Here is a 21,300-nt window from a genome sequence, read left to right as displayed (position 1 = left end):
CCTGCTGCTAATGTAAAGAACTGAGTGTCATCATGCCAGACAGAGAGACTGCAGCCCAGAGAGGTTAAGTGTGGGGCCAAGGTCAGGCAAAAAGATATGGCAGGAGTGGGAAATGAGCTCAGCTCGGTGAAGGACTCACTTTAATCAGCAAACACCATTTAACCTTTGCAAAAGTGGTCACAGCCGGGGGGGGTGGGAAAGAAAAGAAAAAGGGGAGGACAAAAAAGCAGGATAAAAAGAAAGAGGAGAGAGGGGAGAGGGGAAAGGAGGGAGAGAGAGAGGAGGGGGGAAAGAGGGAGAGAGAGGGGAGAGGGGAAAAGAGGGAGAGAGAGGGGAGAGGGGAAAAGAGGGAGAGAGAGGGGAGAGGGGAAAAGAGGGAGAGAGAGGGGAGAGGGGAAAAGAGGGAGAGGGAAAAAGGGGGAGAGAGAGGAGAGAAGGAAAAAAAGGAAGCAGAGAGGGGGAAAAGAGAGAAAAGAGGGAAAAAAGGGAGGGGAGAGGGAGAAAGAGAGGGAAGAGGGGGGGAAAGGGAGTGGGGAGGGGGAAAAGGGAGAGGAGAGGAGAGGAGAGGAGAGGAGAGGAGAGGAGAGGAGAGGAGAGGAGAGGAGAGGAGAGGAGAGGAGAGGAGAGGAGAGGAGAGGAGAGGAGAGGAGAGGAGAGGAGAGGAGAGGAGAGGAGAGGAGAGGAGAGGAGAGGAGAGGAGAGGAGAGGAGAGGAGAGGAGAGGAGAGGAGAGGAGAGGAAGAGGAGTTGGGGAAAGGGAGATGAGAGGGGAAAGAGGGAGAAGAGAGAGGAGAAAGGGAGGGGAGGAGGAAAAGGGAAAGGAGAGGGGGAAAGGAAAAGGAGAGAGAGTTAAAAAGAGAGGAGGGGGGGAAGAGAAGGGAGGGGGAGAAAAGGGAGGAGAGAGGAGGAAAAGGGAAGGGAGAGGGGAGAAATGGGGGGGACAAAGAGAGAGTAAGAAGAAAAAAGCTGAAACAAGGGAGGCAAGAGGGGAGCAAAGCAGGAAGCTTTCCATGGGAGCTGTGCCGTGGCTCAGCAGCCAGCACATCGCCACCACCTGTGTCCCCACGACAGCTGACGGGCAGGCAGGACACGGGGTCACAGCAGCGCCACTAATCAGCTTCCCACCCTCCCGGGGAGCTGCTTTCCCCCCACCCCCTCCCCCTCTTTTCCTTTCATCAGCAAGAATGAGAGAAGAAAAGAAAGGAAACCACAACAATTCGGAGTTCTCCTTGGCAGAGAACAAAGAAGATGCAGAGCATCATTTTCTGCATGGGCTGCAGCTTGGCTGTGCTGTGACATTGCAGGGACATGGCTTGGGACACAGGATGGAAAAGGAATCCTTTTTGGTTGTCATTTTGGGGAAGAAAAGCAACAACTCCAGGCTGGGGCCAGAGTGGCTGAGAGCAGGCAGGCAGAGAGGGAGCTGGGGGTGCTGGGAGAGAGGAGCTGCAGAGGAGGCAGCAGTGCCCAGGTGGGCAGCAGAGCCAATGGCATCCTGGGCTGGCTCAGGAGCAGTGTGGGCAGCAGGACAAGGGAGGTTCTTGTGCCCCTGTGCTCAGCACTGCTCAGGCCACCCCTGGAGTGCTGTGTCCAGTTCTGGGCTCCTCAATTCAAGAGGATACCAAAGATTCACATTCTGTGCTTCTGTGCTCCACAACCTCCCTGGGCAACCTGTGCCAGTCTCTCACCACCCTCACTGCAAACAACTTCTGCCTAACATCCACTTTCAATCTCCCCTCTGACACTTCAAACCCATTCCTCCTCCTCCTCTCATTCCCAGACCTTCTCAATAGTCCCTCCCCAGCTCTCCTGGAGCCCCCTTCAGATCCTGCAAGGCCACTCCAAGGTCTCCTCCAAGCCTTCTCCTCTCCAGCCTGCACAGCTCCAACTCTCTCAGCCTGTGCTCAGAGCAGAGCTGCTGCAGCCCTCTCAGCATCTTGGTGGCCTCCTCTGGGCTGGCTCCAACACTTCCATGTGCTGCTTGTGCTGGGGGCTCCAGAACTGCCCCCAGGACTGCAGGTGGGGTCTGAGGAGAGCAGAGCCAAGGGGCAGAATCCCCTCCCTTGCCCTGCTGTGCCCACACTGCTTTTGCTGCAGCCCAGCACAGGGTTGTGTCTGGGCTGCACTCACACTGCAGGCTCCTGTTGAGCTTTGCATCAATCCAGACCCCCACTCTGGGCATCTTGTTCTTGATGGAGCTGTACCCACACCCAGACCAACCCAAATAGCTCAAGGAGGGCAGATTTAGACTGGAGATGAGGAAGAATTCCTTTCCAGTGAGGGTGGGGGAGACACTGGCACAGGCTGAGGGTGGGGGAGACACTGGGGCAGGTTTCCCAGGCAGGTGTTCAAGGCCAGGTTAGATGAGCCCCTGAAAACCTGTGCTGGTCCCTGCCCATGGCAGAAGGGTTGTAACCTTCAAGGTCCCTCCCAACCCAAACCATTCCAGAAGCACTGCCAATTTCCTCCCCTCCAGCAGTCCAGGAGAGGCCAGCACCAGGATGTACCTGGTCCCCTCCTCTCCTTTCCAAGGCCATCACCCATCCCACGCTGCTCAGGGCAGGGAGGGGGAAGCACAAGAGAGTTAAGAGCAAGGAAAGGAACCACTCAGCCTGCAAGTGGTTAATGCCTGTCCCCGTTGTGTCCCTCAGCCACCCCTCCCAGGAGCTGCAGCATCTGGCCCCTGGTGATTAGCCAACTGCTAATCACGCAGAGCAAGAGCTATAAACAGCAACTGCAGCACAGCTCAGCCAGCTCCTGCTCTGCACAAGCTGCCTTTGCCCTGCTGGCTCCCATGAGAGGCTGCTCCACTCCTCTCTGTGCTTACAACCTCCAGCAAGCACCAGACAGATCTGGGGCTTGCAGCAAGCTGAGCTTCTCCAGGAGAGGTGATGGAAGCAACAGGCAAAGAAAGGCAATAAGAACTCCAGGACACTGCAGCCTGGGAGGGAAAGGACTTCCAAGTGTTCCCCTGGGATTTCAGCTCAGTTTCTTCCCTCTCCAACAGCAGCAGCTCCACTTTTACAGCTATGGAAACTGAGGCAATAAGGGTGAGGAGTCTCAGGGGGGCCTCATCTTCTACACAGTGACTCCCTGATTGCTCAGCTCCCAGATCTGCTGGGACCAAAGTGAAAGGCAAGAGAAGGATTGGCTTAAAGCCTCCTCCCCTGATCCTGTAGCCACAGTCCTGATGTGCTCCCCCCCCCCAGACTCCACATTATTGCAAGGTGCACAGGAAGGCTGAGAGGTCTTATGGGAGCTGGAATTGCTTAGTCTGGAGAAGAAGATGCTGAGGGCAGACTTTGGTGCTCTCTACAGCTCCCTGAAAGGAGGCTGGAGCCAGGTGGGAGTTGGTCTCTTGTCTCTCTTGTCCCTAGCATCTAGTGATAGAATGAGAGGAAGTGGCCTCAGGTTGCAGCAGGGCAGGTTTGGGTTGGAGAGGCAGAAAAATGTTTGCTGGAGGAGTTGCCAGGGATTGGCACAGGCTGCACAGGGAGGTGGTGGACTGAGAAGTCTTGTGGCTGGAGGAAAGGAAGCTGAGGGGAGACCTCAGTGCTCTCTAGAGCTCTCTGAAAGGAGTCTGGAGTGAGGTGGGGGTCAGGCTTGTATCTCAAGGAGCAAGCAATAGGAGCAGAGGAGATGGCCTCAGGTTGCACCAGGAGAGGTTTAGGTTGGACATGAGGAACAATTTCTTCCCAGAACAGGTTGCCAAGGCCTGGAGCAGGCTGCCCCTGGAGGGCTTTCAAAGAGGCAGAGATGTGGCACAGAGGGCCATGGGGTTAGGGTTTAGCATCAGCTGTGGCAGAGTTAGAGGATGGTTGCTGCCCAGGGAGGTGGTGGAGGCACCATCCCTGGAGGTGTTGAAGCAAAGCCTGGATGAGGCACTTAGTGCCATGGTCTGGTTGATTGGCCAGGGCTGGGTGCTAGGTTGGACTGGATGAGCTTGGAGCTCTCTTCCAACCTGCTTCATTCTATGATCTTGAAAGTCTTTTCCAATCCTAACAAGTCCACCCTCAGGAGAGGTTGTGCTGATGGGCAGAGCCCTGGGAGAAGCATCCTGCAAGCCTCCAGGAGCTTGCAGAGCTGCCCTGCCCCTTCCCAACCTCTCCCCTTCCCACACCAAGAGCCCACAGCATCCCTCACACCCTCAACTCCTACCTCAGTGGTGCCTTATTTAAATGTGCCCCCAAAGTCCCTCTTTGGTGCATGCCACACAAGCTGCCTACGTTCACCCAGTGCCAGGCAGGGCAAGCTGCCCCCTTCAGCTGCACCCAGGCACAGGATGATGCAGGATGCCCCAGATGCACACACCCTGACACTGCAAGAAGGGTTTTCCCTGGGCACAGAGGGAGAAGGTTAATGGAGCAGAAGGGTCTGACCCACAGCATGAGGACACCCAGGGGTTAAAAGGTCTTTGGCTGCTCCTGCACCACTTTGGTAGCTAAATGAATTGGAGTGGTTGTGTTTCTGGCTCACATTACTGAGCTCCTTAGTGGCCTGTGGTCACTGAAGGGGCTCAGAAAAGGCCATTAACCTTCCATTACCCTCTAACTCCCTCTCTGTTCCCTAAGGAGACCTTCAACTGGGAGGAAACTTCCCCTTCAGCCTCAGCAGGGCCCATGCAGGGTCCACTCTGTCCCCAGCAAGACAAGAGCTGTGCCCAGTGCCTCAGCTTTGATGGTCAAGCAAGGGTGGCACTGCCACAGGTGGACTCAGGGATGAGGGTGGGAGCAGGGTGGGAGCATCCCTGAGCAAGCTCCAGGGCAGAGGGACCTGGCAGAGCTCTGCTCCTGCCTGCATCTCTACAAGCACCACTTACTCCATGGATGTGCCTTTCCAAACACTTCACCACAGCTTTTCTTCAGCAGGTGGAAGGGAACTCAGCTGGCTTGGACCAGAGCACCCTGAGCTTTGCTCAGCTGAACTCTTCCCCCATCAGGGACATGCAGCTCCTTCACTGGCATGGCCAGAAGGAAGTTCTCTGCTTTCATCCATAGAATGGTTTGGGTTGGAAGGAACCTGCAAGCTCAGCCAGTTCCAACCCCTCCCTGCCACAGGCAGGGACACCTCCCACCAGCCCAGGTGGCTCAAGGTCCCATCCAACCTGGCCCTGAACAGCTCCAGGAAGGGGCATCCACAGCCTCCTTGGGCAGCCTGTGCCAGGGTCTCACCAACCTCATACTGAAGCTTCCTTATCTGCATCCACTCTTCCTTTGAGGAGACCTTGGAGTGGCCATCCAGGATCTGAAGTGGTCTACAAGAGGGCTCAGGAAGGACTACTGACAAGGTCTTGTAATGAGAGGAGGAGGAATGGGTTTGAGTAGCTCCAGGGAAGGGGCATCCACAGCCACCCTGGGCAGCCTGTGCCAGAGTCTCCTCACCCTCACTGCAAAGAATTCGTCCTGGATGTTGGGGTTGGAAGGTTGAAGTTCCTGAGCTGAAGCTGTGCAGGCAGCAGAACCTCCTCAACCTCCTTGGGCAGTTTGTGCCAGTGTCTCACCAACCTCACACTGAAGCTTCCTCATCCACTCTTCCTTTGAGGAGACCTTGAAGTGGCCTTCCTGGATCTGAAGAGGACTCCAGGAGGGCTGGGGAGGGACTATTGACAAGGTCTTGTAATGAGAGGAGGAGGAGGAATGGGTTTGAGTAGCTCCAGGGAAGGGGCATCCACAGCCACCCTGGGCAGCCTGTGCCAGAGTCTCCTCACCCTCACTGCAAAGAATTGGTCCTGGATGCTGGGGTTGGAAGGTTGAAGTTCCTGAGCTGAAGCCGTGCAGGCAGCAGGTCCATGGTGGGGCTGAGCTGAGCTCAGCTCTCTCTGTCTGCAGTGGTTGCTGCTGCTCAGGCTGCAATTACTCAAGTGCTGAACTTTCCCCACTGGCAATTGCAGCATTCAAAGGTGAAGGAGGAGTGGAGCACAAAAGCTTTAATTTTCACAGCGTGGGGTAAAGCCCAGGAGAAGAGCTGGGACAAGAGTCAGGAGGAGGAGCAAGCCTCTGAGAAGAGGAGGAGGAGGAGGAGGAGGAGGAAATGGCACCAAGAGCTATGATCAGCTGCAAGGAGCTGATGGGCAGCTTCGTGGGGCAAGTCCTGCTGTGCCTCCACAGAGGGCTCAGGGAACAAAGCAGGACTGTGCAGCCACCTACCCACGCAGGAATGCACCTTCTGAGGAGCTGGAAATGCCACATTCCCAGTGGGAACACAAGGAGGCATGGGCTGGCTGTGCCTGCTGGAGATGCTGAGGTCCTCAGGGAGCCACCTGCTGCAGCCCCACAGTGCTGCTCCAGGCTGATCCGAGGTAGAATTCTTCAGTAGGAGGGTGGTGAGAGTCTGGAATTGGCTGCCCAGGGAGGTTGTGGCTGCCTCTTCCTTTGGGGGGGTTCAGGGCCAGGTTGGGTGAAGCCTTTGAGCAGCTAAGTCTGGCTGAGAGGTTTCCCTGCTCACAGTGGGGAGCGTGGAGGAGATTCAGGCTGGAGGAGATTCAGGCTGGAGGAGATTCAGGCTGGATGTTAGGAAGAAGCTCTTCAGCATGAGGGTGGTGAGAGCCTGGAAGAGGCTGCCCAGGGAGGTGGTGGAAGTCTCATCCCTGGAGGTGTTTAAGATGCAGCCTCAGCAAGTTTGCTGCCCACACCAAGCTGTGTGGTGCAGCAGCCAGGCTGGAGGGCAGAGATGTCATCCAAAGGGACCTGCATAGGCTGCAGAGGTGGGCACAAGCCAAGCTCAGGAGGTTCAACAAGACCAAGGGCAAGGACCTGCAGCTGCGTCGGGGCAATGCCAAGCATCAATCCAGGCTGGGCAGTGTCAGGCTGGAGAACAGCTCTGAGCAGAGGGACTTGGGGGTGCTGCTGGAGGAGAAGCTCAACAGGAGCCAGCAGTGTGCACTTGCAGCCCAGAAAGCCAAGCAGAGCCTGGGCTGCAGCAGCAGCAGTGTGGCCAGCAGGGCCAGGGAGGGGATTCTCCCCCTCTGCTCTGCTCTGCTGAGACCCCACCTGGAGTGCTGCATCCAGCTCTGGAGCCCCTGGGACAAGAGGGCTGTGGAGATGCTGGAGAGTGTCCAGAGCAGGGCCAGGAGGATGCTCAGAGGCTGCAGCAGCTCTGCTGTGAGCACAGCCTGAAAGAGTTGGGGCTGTGCAGGCTGGAGCAGAGGAGGCTCCCAGGGGACCTTCTGGTGGCCTGCCAGGATCTGAAGGGGGCTCCAAAAAAGCTGGGGAGGGACTTTTGAGGCTGTGAGGGAGTGTCAGGAGTGGGGGGAATGGAGCAAAGGTGGAGGTGGGGAGAGTGAGGCTGGAGGTGAGGAGGAAGTTGTTGAGCAGGAGAGTGGTGAGAGGCTGGAATGGGTTGCCCAGGGAGGGGGTTGAGGCCCCATGGCTGGAGGTGTTTGAGGCCAGGCTGGCTGAGGCTGTGTGCAGCCTGCTCTAGGGTAGGGTGTCCCTGGGCATGGCAGGGGAGTTGGCACTGGCTGCTCCTTGTGCTCCCTTCCAACCCAGACTGATTCTGATTCTCTGATCTCTGAGGTCCCTTCCAACCTAGGATTCAGTCTCTCCCATCCTTTTGGCTGCTTTGGGCAATGCAGCCAAATCCATTCACCCATCACAACCCTCAGCCACCTTCCAGCACAGATGCTCAGCCCCCACATCCCATGGGTCTGTAACAGGATCAAGCAGAGGGGTGTCAGCAACAAGGCAGGAACATGCCTGCTGCTGATCACTGCTGTAAGTGAGCTGTAGTTACAGACACCAGCTTGTCCCCAGAGCCTGGCCCAGGGCCCTCAAGCTGCTGTATCACCTTACAGCTCCTCATGATGTGCAGGCAGCTGCCAGACACTGATCCTCCATCCTTCCCTCTACTACTCTCAGACCAGGCTCTCCAGGACCACATCCTTACACTGGAGCTCATCTCCAATCCAGAGATAGAATCACAGAATGGTTTAGGTTGGAAGTGAGCTCAAAGCTCAGCCAGTTCCAACCCCTCTGCCATAGGCAGGGACATCTCCCACTAGGACAGGTCGCTCAGGGACTCATTCAAGCTGGTACTGAACACCTCCAGGGAGGTTGTGGAGCACAGAACCACCCAATGTGATCTTTGACCCTCCAACCCCACCAGGCTGGGCACCTTCCCTCCCCTTTCCTCCCTCCAAGCTCACCAGCTTCATTTCAAAGCATTTCACTTCCCCACAGGAGCAGTTGGTGCCCTGGAGCCTCTGCTCTACATCTCAATCACACTCACATCCCCTCCTCCCCCCACCTCCCCCGTGTCATTTTGGTGACCTCTTTCTCACTGCCTGCCCCTCGAAGACAGAACATTGACAGCCTTGGCTGGCAGACAGCACATTTGAGCCTGCTGTGGCAGAGAGGGGCAGGGAAATCACACAGAGATATTCGTTACCCTGAGCTCAGAACTAGAAGGGAAGCACCAAGTCTCTGGAGCTGCTCTGCGAAGCCTTCCCGAGGCTCCACGTTACTCTGCATACGATTCTCACCCTTTACAACACCCCCCGGAGCACTGCCAGCACAGCCACTCCATCTGCCTCCTGAGCCCCCAACCAGAGCAGCAATCACTTAACAGGGAGAAGCATTTGGCTTCTGCATAATGAAGTTGGCACAAAGCCAGAGTTTAACCTCCGGGACAGAGCAGAAGCAGGGAATGGCAGCGACATTCCCGAAGGAAAAGCCCCTCAGGGTCAGCAAGAGCAACCCAGGAGCCTGCTCTGCAAGGTGCAACCTAAACCAGACCCCCAAGCGCCACAGCTGTCTCCCTTGCTCCTCCTGGGACATCAATTCCTGCTCCTGGGACTCCTAACCCCTCCTCCTGGGACACCCATCCCCTGCTCCTGCTCCTGGGACACCCATCCCTGCTCCTGGGACACCCATCCCTGCTCCTGGGACACCCATCCCTGCTCCTGCTCCTGGGACACCCATCCCCTGCTCCTGGGACACCCATCCCTGCTCCTGAGACACCCATCCCTGCTCCTGAGACACCCATCCCTGCTCCTGGGACACCCATCCCTGCTCCTGAGACATCCATCCCCTGCTCCTGGGACACCCATCCCTGCTCCTGAGACACCCATCCCTGCTCCTGCTCCTGGGACACCCATCCCTGCTCCTGGGACACCCATCCCTGCTCCTGCTCCTGGGACACCCATCCCTGCTCCTGGGACACCCATCCCTCCTCCTGAGACACCCATCCCTGCTCCTGGGACACCCATCCCCTGCTCCTGGGACACCCATCCCTGCTCCTGGGACACCCATCCCTGCTCCTGGGACACCCATCCCTGCTCCTGGGACACCCATCCCTCCTCCTGGGAAACCCATCCCTGCTCCTGGGACACCCATCCTCTGCTCCTGCTCCTGGGACACCCATCCCTCCTCCTGGGACACCCATCCCTCCTCCTGGGACACCCATCCCTCCTCCTGGGACACCCATCCCTCCTCCTGGGACACCCATCCCTGCTCCTGGGACACCCATCCCTGCTCCTGGGACACCCATCCCTCCTCCTGGGACACCCATCCCTGCTCCTGGGACACCCATCCTCTGCTCCTGCTCCTGGGACACCCATCCCTCCTCCTGGGACACCCATCCCTCCTCCTGGGACACCCATCCCTCCTCCTGGGACACCCATCCCTGCTCCTGGGACACCCATCCCTCCTCCTGGGACACCCATCCCTCCTCCTGGGACACCCATCCCTGCTCCTGGGACACCCATCCCTCCTCCTGGGACACCCATCCCTCCTCCTGGGACACCCATCCCTCCTCCTGGGACACCCATCCCTCCTCCTGCTCCTGAGACACTCATCCCCTGCTCCTACTCCTGGGACACCCATCCCTGCTCCTGAGACACCCATCCCCTGCTCCTGCTCCTGAGACACCCATCCCTGCTCCTGAGACACCCATCCCCTGCTCCTGCTCCTGGGACACCCATCCTCTGCTCCTGAGACACCCATCCCTGCTCCTGCTCCTGGGACACCCATCCCCTGCTCCTGCTCCTGGGACACCCATCCCTGCTCCTGCTCCTGGGACACCCATCCCCTGCTCCTGCTCCTGGGACACCCATCCCCTGCTCCTGCTCCTGGGACACCCATCCCCTGCTCCTGCTCCTGGGACACCCATCCCTGCTCCTGGGACACCCATCCCCTGCTCCTGGGACACCCATCCCCTGCTCCTGCTCCTGGGACACCCATCCCCTGCTCCTGAAACACCCATCCCCTGCTCCTGCTCCTGGGACACCCATCCCCTGCTCCTGAGACACCCATCCCCTGCTCCTGCTCCTGGGACACCCATCCCTGCTCCTGGGACACCCATCCCCTGCTCCTGGGACACCCATCCCCTGCTCCTGCTCCTGGGACACCCATCCCCTGCTCCTGAAACACCCATCCCCTGCTCCTGCTCCTGAGACACCCATCCCCTGCTCCTGCTCCTGGGACACCCATCCCTGCTCCTGGGACACCCATCCCTGCTCCTGGGACACCCATCCCCTGTTCCTGCTCCTGGGACACCCATCCCCTGCTCCTGAAACACCCATCCCCTGCTCCTGCTCCTGAGACACCCATCCCTGCTCCTGAGACACCCATCCCCTGCTCCTGAGACACCCATCCCTGCTCCTGGGACACCCATCCCTGCTCCTGGGACACCCATCCCCTGCTCCTGAGACACCCATCCCCTGCTCCTGCTCCTGGGACACCCATCCCCTGCTCCTGAGACACCCATCCCCTGCTCTTGCTCCTGGGACACCCATCCCTGCTCCTGGGACACCCATCCCTGCTCCTGGGACACCCATCCCCTGTTCCTGCTCCTGGGACACCCATCCCCTGCTCCTGAAACACCCATCCCCTGCTCCTGCTCCTGAGACACCCATCCCTGCTCCTGAGACACCCATCCCCTGCTCCTGAGACACCCATCCCCTGCTCCTGCTCCTGAGACACCCATCCCCTGCTCCTGAGATACCCATCCCTGCTCCTGAGACACCCATCCCTGCTCCTGAGACACCCATCCCTGCTCCTGAGACACCCATCCCTGCTCCTGAGACACCCATCCCTGCTCCTGAGACACCCATCCCTGCTCCTGCTCCTGGGACACCCATCCTCTGCTCCTGAGACACCCATCCCTGCTCCTGGGACACCCATCCCCTGCTCCTGAGACACCCATCCCCTGCTCCTGCTCCTGGGACACCCATCCCTGCTCCTGAGATACCCATCCCTGCTCCTGCTCCTGCTCCTGGGACACCCATCCCCTGCTCCTGAGACACCCATCCCTGCTCCTGGGACACCCATCCCTGCTCCTGAGACACCCATCCCCTGCTCCTGAGACACCCATCCCTGCTCCTGCTCCTGCTCCTGGGACACCCATCCCCTGCTCCTGAGACACCCATCCCTGCTCCATGACTTTGACTGGGAGGGCAGCTAGAGCCAGGGGATGCTCACACTGAGGCCCATGACCACTTCCAGCAGCCCACAGGCTGCAGGATCTGAGGCTGCTGTTCCCCAGCTGAAGATGCTGAGGGGGCTGGAGCAGAGGCAGCCTGCCCAGCTGGATCACAGCGTGCCAGAGGTGGATGTGCTGGGGCGTTTGGCCGGGCAGTGCTGGGTGTCAGCCATCCCAGTGCTGCCTCTCTGCCTCCTCTATCAGAGGTGAGCTCAAGGGAATCTTTTCTCCTCTTCCTAGAGGATTGCCACGGGGCAGAGAAGCCATTGGAGTACTTTGCTGGGAAAGCAAAGGCAGATTCCAGCTCAAACTGGCACGGAGAAATCAAGGAAAGTGATGATTTAGCTCCTGGTTCCCAATCCCTTCCCATCCCCCTCCCTTGTTTCTGGCAGCTACAGCACTGGGATGCCTTTTACAAAGGCATTTGGCACTTCACACTTGCAGCAGCTCGGCACCAGCTGGGCTGGGCGAATGGGAGATGAGAAGGGAGGCAGTGGAGTAGTTAAGCAGCGAAGTTTCCCCTGCCTTTGTTTTCTGACGCCTTTAAACTCCATTCTTTATCTAGGGAAGTTTCCCTCTGCTTCCAGCCCCGGTCAGTGAGAGGAGATTTGGACTTGGCAGGGCTTGCAGAATCCCAGCCTGGTGAGAGTGAGAAACGACCTCTGAGGATGTCCCAGCCCCCTGCTCCAGCAGGGCACCCACAGCAGCTTGCCCAGGAGCACAATGGCCAAGGGGGGGGTTGGAAGCTCTGCAGAGGAGGAGACTCCACAGCCTCTCTGGGCAGCCTGCTCCAGGCCTCCTGCACCCTCACACCAAACAAGTTTCTCCTCCTGTTCAGATGGAACCTCCTGGGCTCCACTTTGTGCCCACTGCCCCTTGCCCTGCCACAGGGCAGCACTGACAAGAGCCCAGCCTCATCCTCCTGCCCCCCACCCTTTAGCTCTTGCTCAGATCCCCTCTGGGGCTGCTCTTCTCCAAGCTCCACAGCCACAGAGCTCTCAGCCTTTGCTCCTCACCCCAGAGAGATGCTCCAGACCCCAGCCTGCAGCTCTCCCTTGCCCTCAAGAACCAGCACAGCCTGTGGGGCACTGGTACCACCTGCTTGGGGCTGCCAGGCTTGAAGGCTAAGCCTGGTTTCTTCCATACACATCCCAATGCCACTGAGAGCTATCAGCACCGAGGAGCTTGACCCACTTAGGCACTTCTCCACTTCAGGAGTTGGTTGGGAACATTGATAAGAGAAGAGAGAGCTCCACTAAAAACTCATCTCTCCCCAGAGAGCTTTCTCCAGCTCATTTAAGCCCCTCCAAGAGGAGAAGGGAGGAGTCAGCTGCCATTGTTTTTAAGCTCTAAGGAGCAAGGAGAGAGTTCACTTTTGCCTCCCAGCCTTGCTCCCAGTTTCACTCCTAACAAGCTGCACTTCAAGGCAGTGCACTTAAGCACCAGCAGCTTTCTTTCTGAACCTGGAGTGAACAAAGGCAGAGGCAGGCACAAGCCTGAGTGCTCCTGGGTTCAACCTGCATCCCCCCCCAGCTGCATTTTTAAGACCCAATTCAACCATCAGGCTCCTGGCCCAAGAGTTCTGCTCTAATTTAGGCATGAGATCTTTGAGCTCCTTTGGAGAGCTACAGATGGGGAAAGCCAAACCATCCCCAGCAGAAGGTACCAAAGGGGTTCACAGGCTCACAGGATGTCAGGGGTTGGAAGGGACACAAAGAGCTCATCCAGTCCAACCCCCCTGCCACAGCAGGACCACACAATCTAACAGAGACCACACAGCAACACATCCAGACAGGCCTGGAAAAGATCCACACAAGGAGACTCCACAACCTCTCTGGGCAGCCTGTGCCAGGGCTCTGGGACCCTTCCAGGCAAGAAGTTGCCCCTTGTGCTGAGCTGGAACCTCCTGTGCTGCAGGTTCCATCCACTGCTGCTTGTCCTATCCCAGGGAGCAGTGAACAAAGAGACCTCCAAGCTCATCCAGTCCAACCTAGCACCCAGCCCTGGCCAAGCAACTGTCATAGAATGAAGCAGGTTGGAAGAGAGCTCCAAGCTCAGCCAGCCCAACCTAGCACCCAGCCCTGCCCAACCAACCACACCATGGCACTAAGTGCCCCAGCCAGGCTTGGCTGCAACACCTCCAGGGATGGCAACTCCACCACCTCCTCACAAGCAGCTGGATAAAGCCAGAAATGGCTTTTCCCTGCTCATAAACCTCCTCTTTATGACCTTACACTCACCACCAGCTGCTCATTCTGCTCCTTTGCTCTCTCACCTGGTTCTTGCCAGGGTGCAACAAGAAGTGTAAGGCATTTTGATCATAGAATCATAGAATCAGCCAGCTTGGAAGAGACCTCCAAGCTCATCCAGCCCAACCTATCCCCCAGCCCTAGCCAGTCAACCAGACCATGGCACTAAGTGCCCCATCCAGGCTTTGCTTGAACACCTCCAGGGACGGTGCCTCCACCACCTCCCTGGGCAGCCCATTCCAATGCCAATCACTCTCTCTGACAACAACTTCCTCCTCACATCCAGCCTAGACCTACCCTGGCACAACTTGAGGCTGTGTCCTCCTATTTATTTAGGAGCAGAAGGAAGTTTTGGCCCTCTGTCGTTTGAGAATGGCCGAAAGGGGGCAATTAGCTGAAGAACAAGCATCTATTCTGGGCGGCAACCTCAGGATCCTTCCTCTGGCATCCAAACAAGCCCCATGTGACAAGAGGATGCCAAGCAGCCAGAGCCTCCCTCCCTCCCGCTCAGGCATGCATGCAATTCCCATAATATTTGCCTCCCAGCCTTGCTCGGAGCTCAGAAAGCTGAGCAGAACCTGCAGGCAGCTGTAACCCTTTGCATGCCCGGAGGCAGCAGCAGAGTTGCAAGGACAAAGGAGCAAACCTGAGCGCTGGAGGAAGTTTGGAGAGCTGAGAGCTGCCAGACGAGGTGGAGCCAGCCCCTCCCTGCCCAGCTCAGGAATCAGAGCTCTCATCCCACTCCTGCCCACAGGGGTGGGGTTGGTTTTTGACAGCTGTGAGTAGAGGATGAAATCAAATCCAATCAGTCCCTCCTCCAGCCCAACTGATAGGTTTCCACCATCAAAACCGCAAGGGATGCAAGAGGAGTGAGTGAGCTTCCAGGTGGGGGGGAGGGAAGGAGGATTTCCCTGGTGGAGGAATGGAGGCTGCACATCAAACCCTGCCAAAGCTGCTTACAACCACACAGCAACAGCCAGGCTGGCAAAGCCCCTCAGGATCTCCAAGTCCAACCTAGAGCCCTGCTCTGCAAAGATAGATCTATTCTGATCTATCTTTGCTATTCTCTTCTATTTTTCCTGGTTTATTTCTGTTACACTTTTGCTGTTCTGTGGTGTTTTCACTCTGCCATTTTTACTATTCTGGTATGTTGGGTTTTTTTTTTTTTTACTCCTCTGTTGTTATTTTTACTCCAAATGCCAAACCTGATCTAGCACCAAAAGGTGCAGACAGAGGCTGGCAGGGATCACAGAGTCACAGAATGTTAGGGGTTGGAAGGGACCTCTGAAGATGATTCAGTCCAACCTCCCCTCCCCTGCCAGAGCAGGATCACCCAGGGCAGGGCACACAGGAACACATCCAGATGGGTTTGGAAGCTCTGCAGAGAAGGAGACTCCACAGCCTCTCTGGGCAGCCTGCTCCAGGGCTCCTGCACCCTCACACCAAAGGAGTTTTTCCTCATGCTGAAGTGGAGTCTCCTGGGTTCCAGTTTGTGCCCTTTGCCCCTCACCTTATCCCAGGACACTGTTGAAAAGATCCTGGCCCCTTCTGCTTGCCCCCTACCCTTCAGATATTTGTAGGCATCAATGAGATCCCCTCTGGAGCTGCCCTTCTCCAGGCTCCACAGCCCCAGGGCTCTCAGCCTTTCCTCATCAGACATGTTCCAGTCCCTTCATCATCCTTGTAGTCTCTGTTGGACTCTCTGCACTGAGACCCACAGAATGAACCAGGTTGGAAAAGAGCTCCAGGATCATCAGGTCCAACCTCTCACCTAACCCTTCCAACTAACTAACTCCTGGCACCAAATGCCTCATCCAGCCTCCTGCTCCAAGCTCCCAGACCACTGACCCAGGCCCTAGAAGTAGCACTGTGAACAGATGACAGCTCCAGGCAGAGCAGTGCCCAGCAGTGCTGCAGAGCCACAAGCAACTGCTCCAGACCCTTCTCAGCCCCAGAGTCTGCTCCCTTCAGCAGGCAGGTGCTCTGCAGCAGTGGCTGGCACTGGTTCTGCAGGGCTCAGCCATCCTCTGAGCACACCCAGCCAGAGAAAAGCCCAACCAGAGGCTGCTCTCCACCATCTCCCTGTCCCTTTTGAGCTGGGGAGCCCAGAACTGGACCAAATGCTCCAGATGAGGAGAGGAGCAGCCCTGACTCACCACTTTTCCCCATCCCTCTGCCCCCATACACCCACAGCCCTTTGCTTTTTCATCTCTGCTCCTTCCTGCAGCCCACTGCAGCCAAAGCACTCCCCTCAGGTCCTGCCCTGAGTGAAGTGCCCATGGCAAGAGGAGACAGGAGAGATAAGAAGGGGATTCAATTAGGGGACCATGTTCTGCCACAACAACATGAGAGCTGTGAAACCAGAGACCTCTTTGCCATCATCCCCACCCCAGCAGAGCTCAGTGAGCATTTCCCACTGGGAATCTCAGCTGTAGCTCAAGGACTGCTTCTCCCTTCCCCCACCCCTGGAATGGGCAGAGGCTTTGCTCAAGCCATGGCAACAGGAACAGGTGGGCAGAGATCTGCCCAGGTCCCCACTGCAGCCCTGGGACTCTATCTCACATCCAACAGCTTCACTTCATAGACTCACAGAATGGATTGGGTTGGAAGGGATCTTGAAGGTGATCCAGTTCCAACCCCCCTGCCGTGGGCAGGGACACCTCCCACTAGCCAAAGTTGCTCAAGGCCTTGAACACCTCCAGGGAGGGGACATCCACAGCCTCCTTGGGCTACCTGTGCCAGTGTCTCACCACCCTCACTCTCAACAAACCCTTCCTCATCTCTAGTTTCAGTGTCCCCTCCTCCAGCTCAAATCCATTCCTCCTCATCCTATCACTCCCAGCCCTTGTTCAAAGTCCCTCTCTGGCTCTCCTGTAGCCCTTTCAGGTACTGGAAGGTAACTCTAAGGTCTCCCTAGAGCCTTCTCTTCTCCAGGCTGAGCAACCCCAACTGTCTCAGTCACAGCTCCAACCCTCTGATCACCTTCATGTCCTCCTCTGGACCTGTTCCAACAGTTCCAAGTCCTTCTTATGCTGGGGTGGGGGGGGGGGGGGGGGGGGGGGGGGGGCACCAGCCCTGGCTGCCACTTTTGTGCTACTTCTTTTATGTACAGATTGATGCAAAATCCTTCCTGCAGAGCAAGATGCATGGAAATGAATTTGCCATCCTCTGAGTGCAATCAGCTTGTCAGATCCACCTCCAGACAAGCCTGGTCCCACTCCCTTTGGGGATGTGAATCCCTCCTGCTGGGTCATTGCTGGGATACAAACAGGCTTGATAGGGCTCAGGCCCCTTCTACCAGCTGCTTGGGAGCTATTCCACACTGACTAATGGCTTCTTGCTACATCTCCCCCACCACAGCTCAGCATGGAGCTCAGTGGGGTATAATTTGGAGCTGCCTTTCAAAGCTGGAGGTTGTGCCACACAATTATGGGTATGGAAGGAAAGATGCCAGGGCAACGGGAGAGGAGGAACACAAAAGGCAGCAAATCTGAGCTCATCCAGAGACTTTGAATCATGGAGGCACAGAATGAGTCAGGGTTGGAAGGGACCACAAGGAGCAGCCAGTTCCAACCCCCCCTGCCATGCCCAGGGACACCTCACACTAGAGCAGGCTGCACACAGCCTCAGCCAGCCTGGCCTTAAACACCTCCAGGGATGAGGCTTCCACCACCTCCCTGGGTAACCCCTTCCAGGCTCTCAGCACCCTCATGCTGAAGAACTTCTTCCTAACATCCAGTCTGAATCTCCTCATTTCCAGCTTTGCTCCATTCCATTTGGGTTATGCTTTCCCAAATTCCCAGTTTAGGATGAGAGGAAATGGCCTCGAGTTGCACCAGGGGAGGTTTAGGTTGGATATTAGGAGAAACTTCTTCACTGGAAGGGTTCTTAAACCATTCTAGTGAAGGGTGGTTGAATCTCCATCCCTGGAGGTGGTTGAATCCTCATCACAGTATCACCAAGGTTGGAAGAGACCTCATAGATCATCAAGTCCATAGATCATCAAGTCCATAGATCATCAAGTCCACCTCATCTCTGGAGGTGGTTGAGTCCCCATCCCTGGAGGTAGTTGAATCCCTATCCCTGGAGGTGGCTGAATCCCCATCCCTGGAGGTAGTTGAATCCCCATCCCTGGAGGTGGTTGAGTCCCTATCCCTGGAGGTGGTTAAGTCCCCATCCCTGGAGGTAGTTGAATCCCTATCCCTGGAGGTGGTTGAGTCCCCATCCCTGGAGGTGGTTGAATCCCCATCCCTGGAGGTGGTTGAATCCCTATCCCTGGAGGTGGTTAAGTCCCCATCCCTGGAGGTGGTTGAATCCCTATCCCTGGAGGTGGCTGAATCCCTATCCCTGGAGGTGGTTAAATCCCTATCCCTGGAGGTGGCTGAATCCCCATCCCTGGAGGTGGTTGAATCCCTATCCCTGGAGGTGGTTGAATCCCCATCCCTGGAGGTGGCTGAATCCCCATCCCTGGAGGTGGTTGAATCCCTATCCCTGGAGGTGGTTGAATCCCCATCCCTGGAGGTGGTTGAATCCCCATCCCTGGAGGTGGTTAAGTCCCCATCCCTGGAGGTGGTTGAATCCCTATCCCTGGAGGTGGTTGAGTCCCCATCCCTGGAGGTGGCTGAATCCCCATCCCTGGAGGTGGTTAAATCCCTATCCCTGGAGGTGGTTGAATCCTCACCCTGGAGGTGTTTGAGTCCCCATCCCTGGAGCTGTTCCAAAGCCTCAGAGCTGTGCTGCTGAGGGCCATGCTTTGGCCCCAGCCTTGGTAGAGCTAGAGAATGGTTGGACTCAGTGAGCTTAAAGAGCTTTGCCAACCCAACCCATTCCATGATTTCAGGATTCATGGGCAGGAGAGAGGCTGAGCCTGCAGCTAGATTCAAAGGAGAGTGACCTGCAGGAGCTCTGGGCACATGAAACAGAGTCCTCCCATAACAGATGCCTGATGGAGCATATTCAAGGCCACTGAAGCACAGTTGCTGCTGTCAGGGCTGGTCAGGATTGGTTTCCCAGGCAATCTTTTGAGAAGTTTTCATTTTAATCAGCTCCAATTACAGCAGCAGACAGGTAGGGCCCATGGATAGAACCTGACACAGCATCTCCAGAGCAAGGCAGCTGCAATTACACCCAAACCGCCTGAGCATGTGGCCTGCATCACAACCTGGAGCAGCTCAGGGAGCAGCTTTCCTGCCCATAGCACTGGGGGAAAGGCTGAGGGTGTGCTGGGATGCTTTGGGCATCACTGGGGGTAGCAAAGAATCACAGATTCACAGTGCAAGGGGCTGGAAGGGACCTCCAGAGCTCAGCCAGTCCAAGCCCCCTGCCAGAGCAATTCCAGTTTGAATTACAGAATCAGTCAGGGTTGGAAGGGAGCACAAGGAGCAGCCAGTCCCAATCCCCCTGCCATGCCCAGGGACACCCTGCCCTAGAGCAGGCTGCACACAGCCTCAGCCAGCCTGGCCTCAAACACCTCCAAGGATAAGGCTTCCACTGCCTCCTGGGCAACCCATTCCAGCCTCTCACCACTCTCCTGCTCAACAACTTCCTCCTCACCTCCAGCCTCACTCTCCCCACCTCCACCTTTGCTCCATTCCCCCCACTCCTGCCACTCCCTCACAGCCTCAAAAGTCCCTCCCCAGCTTTTTTGGAGCCCCCTTCAGATGCTGGCAGGCCACAAGAAGGTCCCCTGGGAGCCTCCTCTGCTCCAGCCTGCACAGCCCCAACTCTTTCAGGCTGTGCTCACAGCAGAGCTGCTGCAGCCTCTGAGCATCCTCCTGGCTCTGCTCTGGACACTCTCCAGCATCTCCACAGCCCTCTTGTCCCAGGGGCTCCAGAGCTGGATGCAGGACTCCAGGTGGAGACTCAGCAGAGCAGAGCAGAGAGGCAGCATCACTTTCCCCACCCTCTGCCCACACTGCTCTTGCTACAGCCCAGTTCCCTCAACCATTCCCCACAAGACTTCTCAGTCTTCCTCTTGTACCTTGCAATGAAGAGAATGTGGAATCTGGGGGTGGGGGTGGCACATCAGGACTGTGGCTACAGGATCAGGGGAGGAGGCTTTAAGCCAATCCTTCTCTTGCCTTTCACTTTGGTCCCAGCAGATCTGGGAGCTGAGCAATCAGGGAGTCACTGTGTAGAAGATGAGGCCCCCCTGAGACTCCTCACCCTTATTGCCTCAGTTTCCATAGCTCCAAAGTGGAGCTGCTGCTGTTGGGGAGGGCAGAAACTGAGCTGAAATCCTGGGGGATCACTTGGAAATCCTTTCCCTCCCAGGCTGCAGTGTCCTGAGGTCTCTGCTCTGCCTCCTTGGCAGCCTTGCTGCATGTGTAGGTCTGTTTCACAACCACTGTCAGCGAGGCTGGAACAAAAGGAAGCTGCAACTGGGAACAAACCCCAGTCAGACTGGCAGTGCTGGTGCCCAGGACACGGGGACAGGCCCTGGCTGGCACTTGAACCCACTCCCTGCTGGCTCAGGGACTGGCAAGGCACAGAGTGGGTAGTGTCCAGCATCACAGCTCCTGCATTATTCATGGAGGAAAATCCAGCAGGAGCAGGGAGGGGAGGGAGAAGAAAGTCAGAGTTATTACTAACAGCTATTGTGTCTTCTCCCCTTGTCTGGGGCTGGGTGGGCTGGAGATAACACAGCCTGGGGTGGGGTGGGGGGGCAGGGAGGGGGATGGGGGAAGGGTCTTGGGCAGCAGCTCAGTGATTTCTGGTGGGATCCATGCCAGGGCTGGGGGATGCTGGTGGAGTCATGAGGCTCACAGCTCAGCAAGGGGCTGGATGCATCCTCCCTGGCATGAGGAGACACTTTGGGTTTGGGATAGGAGATGAGGAACCTTGACCTGAGCTCTGGAGGGGGAAAACTGTGTCTTAAATGCCTTTGAAAGGAGAGGGAAATGTGTCCAAGATGAGGGAAAGACCTCAAATTGCACCAGGGGAGGTGTAGAATGGATACTAGGGAGAGTGGCCTGACTGCAAGAGTGATCAGGCACTGGACCAGGCAGGTCTTGATGCTCTTAGAGGTCTTCTCCAACTGAAACTCAGCAAGTCTGCAGGTGGCACCAGGCTGTGTGGCACAGTCGACCTGCTAGAGGGCAGGGATCCATCCAAAGGGACCTGGGCAGGCTGCAGAGCTGTGCCCAGCCCAACCTGATGGAATAAAACCAGGCCAAGTGGAAGGTCCTGCAGCTGGGTGGGTGCAATCCCAAGCATAGCTCCAGGCTGGGTGGGGAATGGCTGAGAGCAGCCCTGAGGAACAGCCCCTGGGGGTCTGGGGTGGTGCAAAGCTCCACAGGAGCCTGCAGTGTGAGTGCAGCCCAGACACAACCCTGTGCTGGGCTGCAGCCAGAGCAGTGTGGGCACAGGGCAAGGGAGGGGATTCTGCCCCTTGGCTCTGCTCTCCTCACACCCCACCTGCAGTCCTGGGGGCAGTTCTGCAGCCCCCAGCACAAGCAGGACATGGAAGTGTTGGAGCCAGTGCAGAGGAGGCCACCAAGATGCTGAGAGGGCTGCAGCAGCTCTGCTCTGAGAACAGGCTGAGAGAGTTGGGGCTGTGCAGGCTGGAGAGGAGAAGGCTTGGAGGAGACCTTGGAGTGACCTTGCAGGATCTGAAGGGGGCTGCAGGAGGGCTG

General features: G+C 57.1%; 1 protein-coding gene across 22 annotated transcripts in view; it reads right to left on the bottom strand.

The window, feature by feature from the left end:
• NFASC (neurofascin) overlaps nt 1–21,300 on the bottom strand; it is a 157,281-nt gene that overhangs the window by 104,465 nt on the left and 31,516 nt on the right. Inside the window, exon 1 of one of the 22 annotated variants that reach the window (XM_064173665.1) lies at nt 14,313–14,327. The exons of the other annotated variants lie outside the window; for them this stretch is intronic. The gene's annotated coding sequence lies outside the window, so the exon portion shown is untranslated. Of the gene's footprint in view, nt 1–14,312; nt 14,328–21,300 lie in introns of those variants that run through there. 22 annotated transcript variants of the gene reach the window in all.

Source organism: Pogoniulus pusillus, chromosome 39, assembly GCF_015220805.1.
Source record: "Pogoniulus pusillus isolate bPogPus1 chromosome 39, bPogPus1.pri, whole genome shotgun sequence".
Classification (NCBI taxonomy): Eukaryota; Metazoa; Chordata; class Aves; order Piciformes; family Lybiidae; genus Pogoniulus; species Pogoniulus pusillus.
Note: the sequence above shows the minus strand (reverse complement) of the source record. Positions and strands in the feature narration are given on the sequence as shown.